Consider the following 13492-nt stretch of genomic DNA (forward strand, 5'->3'; position numbering starts at 1 on the left):
AGTGGTTGACGCAGTGTTCTTTCCTATTCTATTTATATTGTGTTATAGTACAGGGAGATGAGGCTCTAATTTGTTTGAATGTGCAATAACACAGCCGTGCAGGAAGAAGCAAAAAAAAGGTGGGGAGGGGGACATTTTGCAATTTACTAACCCCAGCTATCCATTAAAGTGTCTCCGAAACGTCCCATTTCTCCCAAGTGCACCGTCCACACTTCTGTGTCCTCCCTTCCTCCCCCTTTCCTGGGAAAAAAGCAGCAGCTTTGGCACAGCAAAGCCATTTGTCAAAACATTCCCGCGAGCTCTGCTTGGCTGTGTCTGAAAGGACACCGTGCCACTGCAGGGGAAGGTGAACATGAATAAAGGCGCTATGTAAATTGGTGTTTAATCTGCGGAGAAACACCCAGGCTCCAGAGAGCTACTCATCACTCCTCTTAACTGTGATTAACGGATGAATTAAGCAGCACCTTTAACGCTTTCTTTACGGGCTCCAAGATCCACAGTGCAGAAGCTTCCAGCTTTTAGCTATGATGGACTCTTTCTGCACTACTATCCGGGCCTGAGCCAAAGTTTGGGGAAGTTATTCTTTCAAAAAAGAAGCTACAGCTACATCTACACTGCAGAAGTAATCGAGTTTGGCACCACTTTAACAGCAGTGGCTCAATGCTATGGAATTCTGGGAATGGTAGTTTGTTGGAGCTCCACTGGGGAGGTTACTCTTTTTAATAAAAGACACTATGGCTGCATCCACACTGCAGAAATAATTGGGTCTGACACCACTTTAACTGCCATGGCTCAATGTTATGGAATTCTGGGAATGGTAGTTTGTTGCGGCACCACTGGCGTTACTGCAGTGTGGATGCAGCCTACAACTCCTGAAATCAACCAAGCAATGTGGACTCCGAGAGCGATAGTCCAAGGAAAAAGAAATAAGAAACTTTCCTAAGCTCTGTGGAAACCTTGAAGAAAGCCTTTGTATTCTTATTCTCAGCATGTGGCCAACCAGCTGTACAGGGATGTGTGTGTGTGGTCACATTCAGGATTTAAATTTTAATCTGTGTCAAAAGCCAGAAGGGCCAGCCCTGTCATTAGGCAGAGTGAGGTAGCTGCCTCACGTAGCGAAAGGGCAGCAGATGATTGGTTATTTCATTTATTCTTGCACTTTCCTCCTGAGAGAGAGAGGTGTGTGTAGGGTTTTCTTCCTGAGATGCCAAAACAACATGGCCAGAGGGATGGAGTGTTACTTGCCATTCCCCCCCAGGCAGTAGCATGTCGTGAGAACCCGTTCAGTAAAGAAACTATGGGTTTGTTGACATTGGCACATCCATCACTTGAGGATTTTGACTTGACTCAAATGTTTATCTGAGCATCACATCAGGGCCCAGACAGTTTGCTACCAGAGGAAAACCAGCAAATGGCACAACCACAACTCCCCAGTTCCAGTCAAGATACACAGTACCCAAAGCCAGACAGGTTATTTTGGCTCATGAGGCAGAATATCAATTAAGTACTTTTCTCTTTGAGAGCCAGTATAGGTTTGAGCACTGAACTATGACTTTGGAGACCAGGGTTCGAATCCCAGCTCATCCATGGGGGCAACCTTGGGCAATGGACTGCTGGGGTTTGGTTCCCGGACCTCTTGTGGATACCAACATCTATGGATGCTCAAGTCACTATTACATTACAGTGTATCTGCTGGGTGTGGTTCCATGACTGCCCACTGATACCAAAATCCATGGATGCTCAAGTCCCATTAAATACAATGCATTACCTTATACAAAATGGCAAAGTCAAGGTTTCTTTTCTGGAATTTTTATTTTTTTTAATCTTTTCAAGCCATGGATGGTTGAATCTGTGGATAAAGGATCCGTAGATACTGAAGACCAACTGTGTTCCTGAACTGTTAAGACTATCCATTCATCTCATTCGTGGTGTAGCGGTTTGACTGTTGGACCAAGGTTTGAATCCTAGTTCGACCTTGGGAAAGTCATACTCTCTCAGCCTCAGGAGAAGGCAATGGCAAACCACCTCTGAACTAATCTTGCCAAGAAAAACCCTTAATAGGGTCGTCTTTAATTCAAAGAGTAAATCCTAAGTAGAGCTAATGTTTTTAAGGAGTAATTTCACACATTCAGATCACAAGGTAAGCTCAGACATTCATATTCATCTCCCAATGATCCCAAGTGTGATGTTTCAGATATACAAACAAGCTAGTATCAGCCATTGCTATTGCACTCTCTAGTAGAGAAGTTGGATGGCAACTGGCAATATAAATCTATTTGAAACAGTTTCAAATGTTTAATTTAAATCTTTTAATCTGATCTGCACATGGTCATTTTTTTAAAGAAAAAGGACTCTTCTCCTTAACATAGGACACATGTCCACTTGCTATAAGAGGGCCTACACGATGTATCTTTTCCTATTCCTGCTCTCTAGAACCTCTGTAACTATAAAATGCTCTGCTCTCTTATCACTATAGTGCAGGAGCAGATGGCACTGGGGTAAGTGGAGAAAAAGGGGTGTCCTTTCTATGTCTTTAGACACTGCTCCCCCAAAAGGCCTGAACAAGAGTTAAGGTTTCCATTTCAGAATGGCATTCCTCTTACATGGTAATATGGTATGGGAAACATTGCAAAATTCTGTAGCTTGTTCTACTGAAACACTAACAAATGTTATATATATATATATATATTTGTGGGCCAGATACTATATATTTTCAGCTTTCCAACATTGATCTATCAGACATTATCACAGAATATCTGATATTGAAATCAATATGCGTTATAAATCCAGTGGCAAAACCCAGCTATTTAATGCATATTTGAATATTTAGAAAGTATCCTATGAATATTCAGCACCATCAGAGGGGAATTTTAAGGATAATATATTTCAGCTGCAGCAAATTTGTTCACAGGCTGAAACCCAAGTGTACATTAAAGCCTTCTTAAACTCAGCCGCAGAATTTTTTCATGGCTCAAAAGAAACCACTTTTTTTCTGAGCAGGCTTTCAACCTTACACTGACAATATGGAGATAATAATTGGCCTGCTTACAAGGAGCTGCTAACGATTATTGATTATCAGTGCTGATCACTGTTCACATGGTATATTTCTTTTGAAGTTTAATTTCTGAACCTACTCCTTTCCTTGATCTGAAATTTGAAAAGAAAAGAAAATGGGGAGCCAACTGAAACCGTTGTGGGTTTCACAATAAGGAAGATTATTACTGGAGACTTCTTTTAAAAATATATCATACACGTTCAGTTCCCTGAAAGCTCTATGCCATCTCAGAAACCATGCTCTATTCTCAGTTGCTGTTGTTGTGTGCCTTCAAATTGTTTTCAACTTATGGTGATCCTAAGGTGAACCTATCATAGGGTTTTCTTGTCAGGTTTGTTCAAAGGAGATGGCCTTTGCATTTCTCTGAGGCTCTGACTTGGCTAAAGTCACCCAGTGAGTTTCCATGACCAAGTGGGGATTTGAGCCCTGGTCTCCCGATCTGTAGTTCCATACTCAAACAAATGTACCTCATTGATTTTTATTTGTAGTTTAGAGAGTAGTATTTAGAATTCTCAGCCAGAGTGTGATAGTGCCTCATGAAACTACAAAGCCCAGGATCCCATTGGCTGTTGCATTTAAAATAGAATCATAGCACCATAATGGTGTAGTATGTAATGAGCCCAGATCCCCACTCCTTAGCACTTAACTTTGGAGGGTAAAGTGTCCACATTTTAATGCAACACAATGCATACACAATGAAAGTCTTATAAGACAGTTTAGAAACTGTGACAAATGGATACTGACATAAGCCTGTGGGCTAGAGCCCACTTTGGTGTGTGTTATGTAACATCCTTAGCTCACATATATAGATAGATGCAGATGTTGATACAGACACATGCTACTATGGAGGAAAAACTGTAATAGAATGGCTAAGAAAACACAAAAAGTGCAGTCTCTGACAATTTGACTAAAGCTTAAATTCATATAAAATATGCACAACTGCTAATACAGTAATAATAACAGAATCCTCTTAGCACCCCTTGGATGCTTTTGCTATAGAAGTTATTACTGTACTATGTTTGTGGAACCCCAAGTACTATTAGATTGTGACATCGTCTGAAAATCTTCACCACAATTGCATGACTTTCCTGGGGAAATGCCTTTTTAATCCCCTGATTTTCCCCATGTGATAGTCTCCTAAGAGCTGATCAACAATTTAATGAATTGCCTCAGAGGGTGGTAGACTCTCTGTCTTTGGAGATCTTTAAACAGAGGTTTGATGGGCACCCTTCAGGAATGTTTTAGGTGTGTTATCCTGCACTGCAAGGGGTGGTCTAGATAGCATTTGTGGTCTCTTTGAATTCCAAACTTGTACCTAATGGTAGGGCTGGTACGCAGCAGCTTCCTCAAAATGCTGTAACTGTATCTCTCAGTAATGCAAGGAGCAAACAGGGGAGCTGGTTGGATTTAATATGGAAAAATGGATTATCAGGAGAAGACTAGACTAGGATCCTTCCCCAGCATACTCATTTCCCATGCAAAGGAAAATATTCTTTGTGGTGGAATACTTAATCCTGTGAACTTCTACCTGCAGAATGAAGCAATACTTCCAGGATTTATATTTCACAACCATGAAATCCAGAAATAGGAAAATTGTGTGTGTTTGTGTGTTGTTGGAGGTGGTGGTTCCACTATGTTACATTTGCACTAAAAAAAAAAACCCTTTAAAAATACATGAATCACATATATGTTGAAAAGGAGATGTTTATTTTAATTCCATTAGTTCTAATTTGGCATTTAAATTTACTTTAATACATTACTGTGTTAAAACTTTATTGGCATACAGAGACATATCCCATTTGTCATTTCACTCTGCACCTCTCATTCACTGTTTTGAGCTTGGGAGTAAAGGAAACAGTTGCGTGTATTTCAGAAAACCTAATTGATCACATTCTAAAACATGACTTTTCATCTCATCCATTTCACCCACCTACATTTTCTGCATCTGTGTGCCCCAGTGTGCCCACAAGGCAGCATGCCATGGGCTTCCCCTCCCTGATCCTCCCTCCTTGCCTTCTGTTGTTTGCTCCCATAATGCTTTCTACTGCTTTGCAGGGTAATCATAAAATCTCCAGTGAGGATACTAGGGGAAGTCATCAAGGGGAAGAACACAACAAACAAAAGTTCCTCTCCCCCATTTCACCTTCTTTAAAAATACCCTCAAGCCAAGTTTCTTTGGGATAAATTTGATTTTTCCTGAAAAAAACATAGTATAATTAATTAATATTAACACAGAGGTTAAGTCTCTGAAGAAAATCAGGTGGGAATGTTGGTGGCATACTGTATATACTCATGTATAGTCTAGAAGAGTTTAGTAAAAATTGACCCAAAAAACCTGGTCGACTTATCCACAGGTCAATGTAAGTATTGCACCTTAACTCTTATTAAAAATGAACTATTCCTGGTGAAAGGCAAGGGTGAAATCTGTCCTGGAAGCACCTGACCCTCTTCACTCTCTCTTTATTCAGGCTGTAAGTGTGCACACAAAGTAGCTTGCTGGAATCTTGTAAATTCGTTGCATTGTTTTCCTTCTCCATCTTTTAGATCCTTTGTTACATGCCCATAAATTTTACCCGCCTCAACTATCCATGGGTAGGGTTCCCATGTCCCGCCCCAGGCGGGACAATCCCTTTTGAACGGGGTGGGGATGCCCCTCCCGGTTCTTTCCTGGACCTGGGTTTGCCCTGGGTCCGCTGCCTGCAGCTGGTGCCTATGGTGTCGGCTGCGCTAACCGTTGCGGCGGCCGCTCCAGCGGACGTTGTGCCGCACCGTGCATCGCACCGCACCACGCATTGCACTGCCAGCACACCGCACGCAACTGGCGCGCCGCCGCACTGCAGCCACCACTGACGCGCTGTTTGCCACCCGCCGGCACTTTTCCTAACCCTGCATGCTCTTGGGGTCCACACGCAGGCTAAGTAGGAGAGTTTCTCCTCTGGGGTCACTGGCAATGGCTGCTGGCAGGGGGCGGCTGTTGGAGCTCCAGTCTGTCCCTTGGCACCACCTCAAGAGAGACTCCTCTCTATTTGCTCCCATGTGGGCCAGCCAGGGTTGGCGAGGAGGAGGAGGGAAGAGGAAGGAGGAGAGGGAGGAGGAGGGAGTGAAGGAGAGGAAGAGTAGGAGGAAGAAGAGTTAGGAGGAGAGGGGAGAGGAGGAGGATTTCCATTCCATTTGTACAGGTCTGCTTTGTTTTAACAATGGATGTGGTGTGGTGATGATGTGATGATGATGATGATGATGATATCATCAGCGTCTGAGGCATGCATTCACTTTTCTCAGGTGAGACAGTGTGACTTTCAAAGTGCATTTCTGTGTATTTTTGTGCTTTTAATGCTAACTTTCTTCCTTTTAACAATGATGGTGATGAGATGGTATCAGTCAGCTTCTGAGGTAGCCAATGTAAGTTGTTTCAGATTTTTAAAACTCATGCGCACGAAGAAAACCAAAGTCCCTTGACCAAGTACACACTTCTGAGAAGTACAGTTGAATCCAAGGGCAATCCATCTTGTTAAACCACCTTGACATGTCTATGCATAGCTGTGAACCCATTTCAGTGTGAAACCAAAGAGTTTGGTTATGCATAACCCTCTGAAATTGCACGAGCCATGTTAATAAACATGTTCAATGCCCAAATATGCTGTTTGGAATGGGGCGGGGTGGTTGGCCAGAAAGGGAAGTACATTTCTGCCATCTGTCTAGGAATAATGCCAAATGTCCTCCATTTTTTGATCATGCTAAGAAACATGCTTTATATTAACATTTTTAAAAAATCATCAAACTTTTTCACGTGTCCTCATTAAAAAAATGTCCTACAAGTGAGGTAAAAATTTGTCCTACATTTGTCCCGGTTTGGAGGTCCTGACTTATGGCAACCCTATGGGTCATATCAAAATCTATAATTTTGGCCCTCAAACCTGCCCTCGACCTATACATAAGGTGGAGTTATAGTTGAATATATATGGTGTGTGTGTGTGTGTGTGTGTGTGTGTGTGTATACAGTTGGCCCTTCTTATCCACGGATTTCTTATCCACAGATTCAGCATCCACTGCTTGAAAATATTCCCTGAAGTGTAGAAATTCCAAATAGCAAACTTTGATTTTCCATTTTATATAAGGAACATCATTTTGCTCTGCCATTATATTTAATGGGACTTGAGCATCCATGGATTTTGTTATCCACAGGGGATCCTGGAACCAAACCCCAGCGTATAACAAGAACCCACTGTATATATATATATATATATATATATATATATATATATATATATACACACACACACACACACACACACACACACACATACATACATAACTTGGGGACACACACACACACACACACACACACACACACACAGAGGTATTTGTTTTTAGATGTTAATTACCTTTTTGCACAACCTCCAACCTATCATGCGGAAGCTGCTACAGCCATTTAGTGAACAAGGAGAAGGCAGAGGAGGAAACAACTAGGCAACACTTGTCTTTGCTGAAATTCTGTAGCTGGGGGAAGAGAAATTAGGTTGCGCTTCCAGATCTACAGTGGCTACCTGGAAATCCACAAAACTGATGTAATTTATCTTCCTTGTCTGCAGAACCATGAGCCAGCATTCAAGTGCTGGACTACAACTCTGGAGACCAGGGTTCGATTCCCAGCTCAGCCATAAAACCCACTGGGTGACCTTGGGCAATCACACTCTCTCAGCCTCAAGGAAGGTAATGGCAAACCTCCTTGGAATAAATCTTGCCAAGAAAACCCCATGATATACATGAGTATATACATGAGTATATACATGAGTATATACAGTATATGCCATGATAGGGTCACCTTAGGATGGCCATATGTTGGAAGCTACTTGAAGATGCACAACAATGTCTGCAGAACTGTAGCTAGGCACTCTCTGGTCACCTCCTACCTCTTTCCTCCCGCCTTTCCTCCCCAACTATAAACAGCTGTGGCATCCCTGCTTCTTTTATAGATGCCTTGCAGTAGAGGGGCATGGATCTGTGTGGTATAGTACTATGCTGTACATGCTTTGATGTTTGATTTAGGCCTAGGTCTTGGAGTAAATATGAACACGATTTGGATGATTCCGTGTATTTGCCCCTCCCCTACACACACTCAAATCACTTTCATGCATCTCATTTTGTTGGGACTCACATGGGACAGCTTTCAACTGAATAGTGTCCTTTTTGCAGAAAGCCCTCAGAATATTGACACATCTTACGTGTCAGAAGTTATGCTGTACAATGGTGCGTAACGTGGTCTTGTCATTGTATAATGGTTGTGGGTCTTTCAAAACATGCCAGAACTGTTGCCACAGGGGAGTGGAAAGTGACGGAAAAATCTATTATGGTATCAATACAAGACAGGAATGAACTGATACACTGAGAGAAGTTCTGACACCTCGCTATGTAAAACACATGAAAGATGCAGACACAAATATTTATCCCAATTGTCCCATTCATCAGTGTTCTGCATCATCCCCTTCCTGACAAAAATTTAGACTACAGTCAGAAAATCTCCTCTGAAAGAAACGTATTTCTGTATGAAAGGTGTCCCCCAATCCAAGCCATGGGTATCCCTCACTGGTGCAGGAGAGATGGCTAGAGAAGTTGGTGTCAAAGAGCTGGTTTAGCAGTTAAAGATGATGGACACTCCATCAAACTGAAGGGGAAAAGAAAGGATCATGTCCCATCTTTTATTGTGTCATATTGTCAATGTGGAGGGGGGCTGTAAAAGAAAGCTGGCTTTGACAGTCCTGCTTTCCTCCCTCTTTTCCATCTCCCCAATCTATTAAAACATACAGGGCTGTCAGGGATATTAAAAGGCCTTGTCACTCCTCCTTAAAACACTCATAAATACCCATTGGCTACCGAATGGTTTCGGCAGGGGGTGGGGGAGCTAGTCTGCAGGTGCCGCTGCCAGTCTCGGATCGCTGCCAAGAACTTGTCTTGCAGCCAAGTCGGCACATGCCAGATCTGGATGATCAGTGTCTCCATCTTCCTTTACAAGAGGCTATGTTCTAGTATCATAAAGGGTGCAAAAATTATTTTTGGTCTTTACAATTATTACATGTGCATAGTTGTAGGTTTTTCTCCCTTTTTAATGTGAATCTGTTGGAAGATTTTTGCATTCTCTTCCCCCCTCCTTAGATAGATAGGGATTTCCTGCATGCAAACTCCTCTCTCTCTCTCTCTCTCTCTCTCTCTTTCTCTTATTCAAACTAACCATGTGATTTAAGTTGCTCCCCTTTTGGGAATAACAGAGATTCTCTCTCATCATTTTCAACTGAACTGTTGGTCTTTCATCTTCTTCCTCTCTCAACTTTTGTTGAAAAGATGGTGAGATAAGTAATACTTTTCCACCTGAACTATTCACTAGCTAGATTAAGATATAGCTTTTATGTAAATATAGATTAAAGCCATTAGTAAACTTTTGTTTTAAACTATAAGCTACGTGTTTGTTGTTTTTGAGTCAGTCTCAGTTTTTAGGGAAGCATAGATTAGTGAACTCTTTTTTTAATGTTCCTTATTCCAAAATGGGATAATAGTGCATTTATTTTTAAAGTGGGTTTTATCACATTCGCCTGTGGCTGGGCGAATGCAGCCTGGATGCAGCCCGGATGCCAGCTATGCTTATCCCACCCATTTTCAAGAATGGGAGTAAACTGTTTTTGAAAAGCCTCAGAATAAGTCCGGCTGGCATCTGGTCTGCATAGGGGATGCATTCTCCTGGCCATAAAAATAAATGCACCTTTATCCCATCAGGGGTTAAGGCACATCAAAAGAGAGTGTGCTAATCTCCATAGTTCTGGTACTCTACTGATTTAAAGCTAGACCCTAACAGGTTTGGCTTTAACATTTTTGATATTTCAATAGTTTTGTTTCCTTACCAAATGCTGAAGCTTTAAGAAACTTGAATTACCCTACAGAATTTAATTAGGATTAATGTGAATTTAGTTAAGTCCTCACCAACAGTGTGTAACTTTCTGACCAGTGGTGGTTGGTGACTTTCGTTTCATTGGAGCACTCAGTCTGCTTTAGGTTTTAGTTTGAACCTTAAAACAGCTGTCCAAGTGCCAAATCTAACCCCCACATGCATTCAACACGTTGGATAGCTCCTTAAAATTCAGATTTAAACTCAGAGGGTATTCATTGTCCCATTGTCAGGAAAGCTACCAGCTACCACTACTTGGCATCTTTATTCCCTGTCAGGGTTCAGTACTGGAATATGTGGAGTAGTTATACACAAGTACCTCTTAGCATGTGCAGTTTGCATTTCCCTCTGTAATATATGACTGCAAAACAATCAGAGTTAAAAAAGAAAACATATAAAACAAGCAGGCCAGGAAGAAGAGTTCTAATGACATCAGTAGGAGTTTCTCCTTATAATATTTCCAGGTCCTGCCTCACAACGCATCATCTGTAGGTCTCACATTTTTGCCATGAAATCTCAGGACCTGGGATAGTCCTGCCCTGGCCCATCCAGCGGAAATAAAAGTTAGTGGCTTTCATGCACTGGAAAAAACAGACATCTTTTTTTAAAGGACCCCAACTAAGTGAGAGTTGGTGTGGTGTGGCAATTAGAATGAGTCTAAACCCGATAGACTAAGACTGCATCCACATTGCAGATATAATCCGGTTTGACACCACTTTAACTGCCTTAGCTCAATGCTATAGAATTCTGGGAATTGTAGTTTGGCACCAACAAACTACCATCTCAAAATTCGATAGCATCGAGCCATGGCAGTTAAAGCGGTGTCAACCCAGATTCTTTCTGCAGTGCAGATGCAGCCACCAAGCTCTTTTACACTACACAATTATGGCAGCATGATTCTACTGCAACTGCCATGACAACATAATCTGGAATCTTGGGATTTGTAGTTTAGGATGAATTATTTAGAATTCTCAGCCAGAGAGCTCTAGTGCCTCACCAAACTGCAGACCCAAGGACTTCATAGAACAATGACATGACAGTTAAAATGGAACCATACTGCTATAATTGTATAATATGAAAGGGTACTGGATTCAAATTTTCATCCAATAATGAAGCGAACTGGAAAACTCCAAACCAGTTAGCCATTTTTTTTGCCTACTCTGCTTCACAGAGTTGTTCTGAGGTTAAAACTGGGAGGGGAACTCCTTACATGCTATGTGGAACCTTGCAAGGCAGTAGTGCTTTGAACATTAGACTATGACTCTGGAGAACAGCATTTGAACCCCTGCTCAGCCATGAAACTCACTGGGTGATAATGGGAAACTCACACTCTCTCAGTCTCAGAGGATAGCAATGGCAAACCCCCTCTGAAGAAATTTGTCAAGAAAACCCTGTGAAGCTTTAGGGCTGCCATAAGTCGGAAACCTACAACAACAACAAAATCAACAATCATAATGGTTTCTATGAGGATGCCACAGATGCTGGCGAAACATCAGGAAGAAACTTTTCTAGAACATGGCCACATAGGCCGAAAACCCCACAAAAAAATATGGATGCCGGCCATGAAAGCCTTCAACTCTAAATCATAATGGTAGTTTGATGATGCATGATACTAGTCATCAGGGAGGTTTGCTCATCCTAAAACATCATCTTAAAACAAATTTCCTATTGTTAAATATCAGGAGGCAAGGAAGAAAAAGTTATAAATCCCTTTCTGGGATGATTATTTTTTTTCTGCTATAAAAGTACAGGTTGGCTTGGGTTAGGATGTGTCTTTGAGGGTGCTGGAAAGGGCAAAAAACACAGTCCGGTTTCATTGTCAGCATCTCATCCTGCTTCCCAGCTCCTTTCATGGAGTCAGAGGGCTTCCTGGTCACCCTAGCAACCCAAAGGAGTCCGAATCTAGAAGACTATTTTCTTCCTATCGATAATAGGTCCTTTCTCCTCATCTGCAGTGGAACTAATGTAGCCCCAGCTGCTGGGCTTGTGAAAGGGATGGCGGAGGGGGAAAATTCACACAGTCCCTGCGTGCCACCTCCTGTGACCCAGCGCCGCCACTGCCAGCCCCTGAGGTGCTGCAGCTGCTCCACCTGGGCCTCTTCCTTGAGTCCTGAGGTCAAGCGGCGACCTCCAAGGAGCCCAGTGGACAAGGGTCAGGGTCCTCTTGACAAGGGTCAGTCAAGCTCTGTGACTGACAGGGAGAAAAATGGCAGTCAGAAAGGAAGGGGGATGGTCAGGTTGGGTGTGTTGGGGTAATGGGGAATTAAAAGGCTCTTTGTACATTGGCGTAGGTTGGCGAGAGCCCAGGGTGACGGCTCAGGGCCTCCGTCTGACCTTTTGGCTTGGCTTACTTTCTATTCATCCTCTTTCTTTGCACTTTCCTTCTCTCCCTCCCTCCCTCCCTCCCTCCTATCCTTCCTTTCTTTATCATTTTCTAACTGTTCTCACACTTTATAATTTGTCTGTTCCATCTATTTTTGCAGAACAATGTCAGCAAATGAAATTACAATTTCACATCTTTTTATTTTCTGTCTGTCCGTCTGTCTTTCTTTCTTTTTCTTCTTATCTAGTATCCACCCATCATCATTCTCCATTTGCTCCCTGTACTTTTCTTGGCAAGATTTGTTCAGTGGAGGTGTGCCATTTCTATCCTCTGAGGCTGAGAGTGTGTGACTTGCCCAAGGTACCCATTGGGTTTACACAGCTGGGATTCATACCCTGAAAGAGGTGGGATTCATACCCTGATTTCCAGACTCATAATCCAATACTCAAACCACTGCACCACACTTGCTTCATTCATTTACCTTTTTTAATAACAAGGTCTTATTATATTTCATAGTTCTTCATTTTCCTTCTTTCTCTTTTTTTTTTGTTGCATAACTATATCTTCCATTTCACAATCTCTTATCTCCCTATCTTTTCTATGTATCTGTTCTCTCTTCTCCCTATACTCCTCTCTTCACCTGTTCCTCATTGTGCAGGTTTTATCTCTATATTGTGTGTATATGTGTGTACATGCCTTCAGTACACACACACACACACACAACCATGAAGTTCATAGGGTTTTCTTAGGCATGGAACACTCAGAGGTGATTTTGCGAGTTTCTTCCTCTGAAATATAGCCCCAAACCCCTGGTATTCATTGGTGGTCTCCTATCCAAGTATTAACCAGGCCTGACCCCACTTAGATTCCAAGATCAGGCAGGATTTGGTGCCTTGTGTGTATTTAGACAAGTTCCTTATCTGCAAATTCCACATGTTCTTTATCCAGTAATGCATCCATCCACTTATCCATCCATATATATATATATATATAACCTACCTCATATATATCTATTCCATCTCTCTGTGTCTGTTGTTATTGTTGCTGTGTGAGTCTTTTTTTTTTTTTAACTTATGAAGACCCTAAGATAACCTATCAAAGGGTTTTCTTGGCAGGTTTCTTCAGAGAGGGTTTGCCATTGCTATCCTCTGAGGATGAGAATTTATGACTTGTCCAAGGT

This window comes from Sceloporus undulatus, chromosome 6, assembly GCF_019175285.1.
Source record: "Sceloporus undulatus isolate JIND9_A2432 ecotype Alabama chromosome 6, SceUnd_v1.1, whole genome shotgun sequence".
In the NCBI taxonomy this organism is placed as follows: domain Eukaryota; kingdom Metazoa; phylum Chordata; class Lepidosauria; order Squamata; family Phrynosomatidae; genus Sceloporus; species Sceloporus undulatus.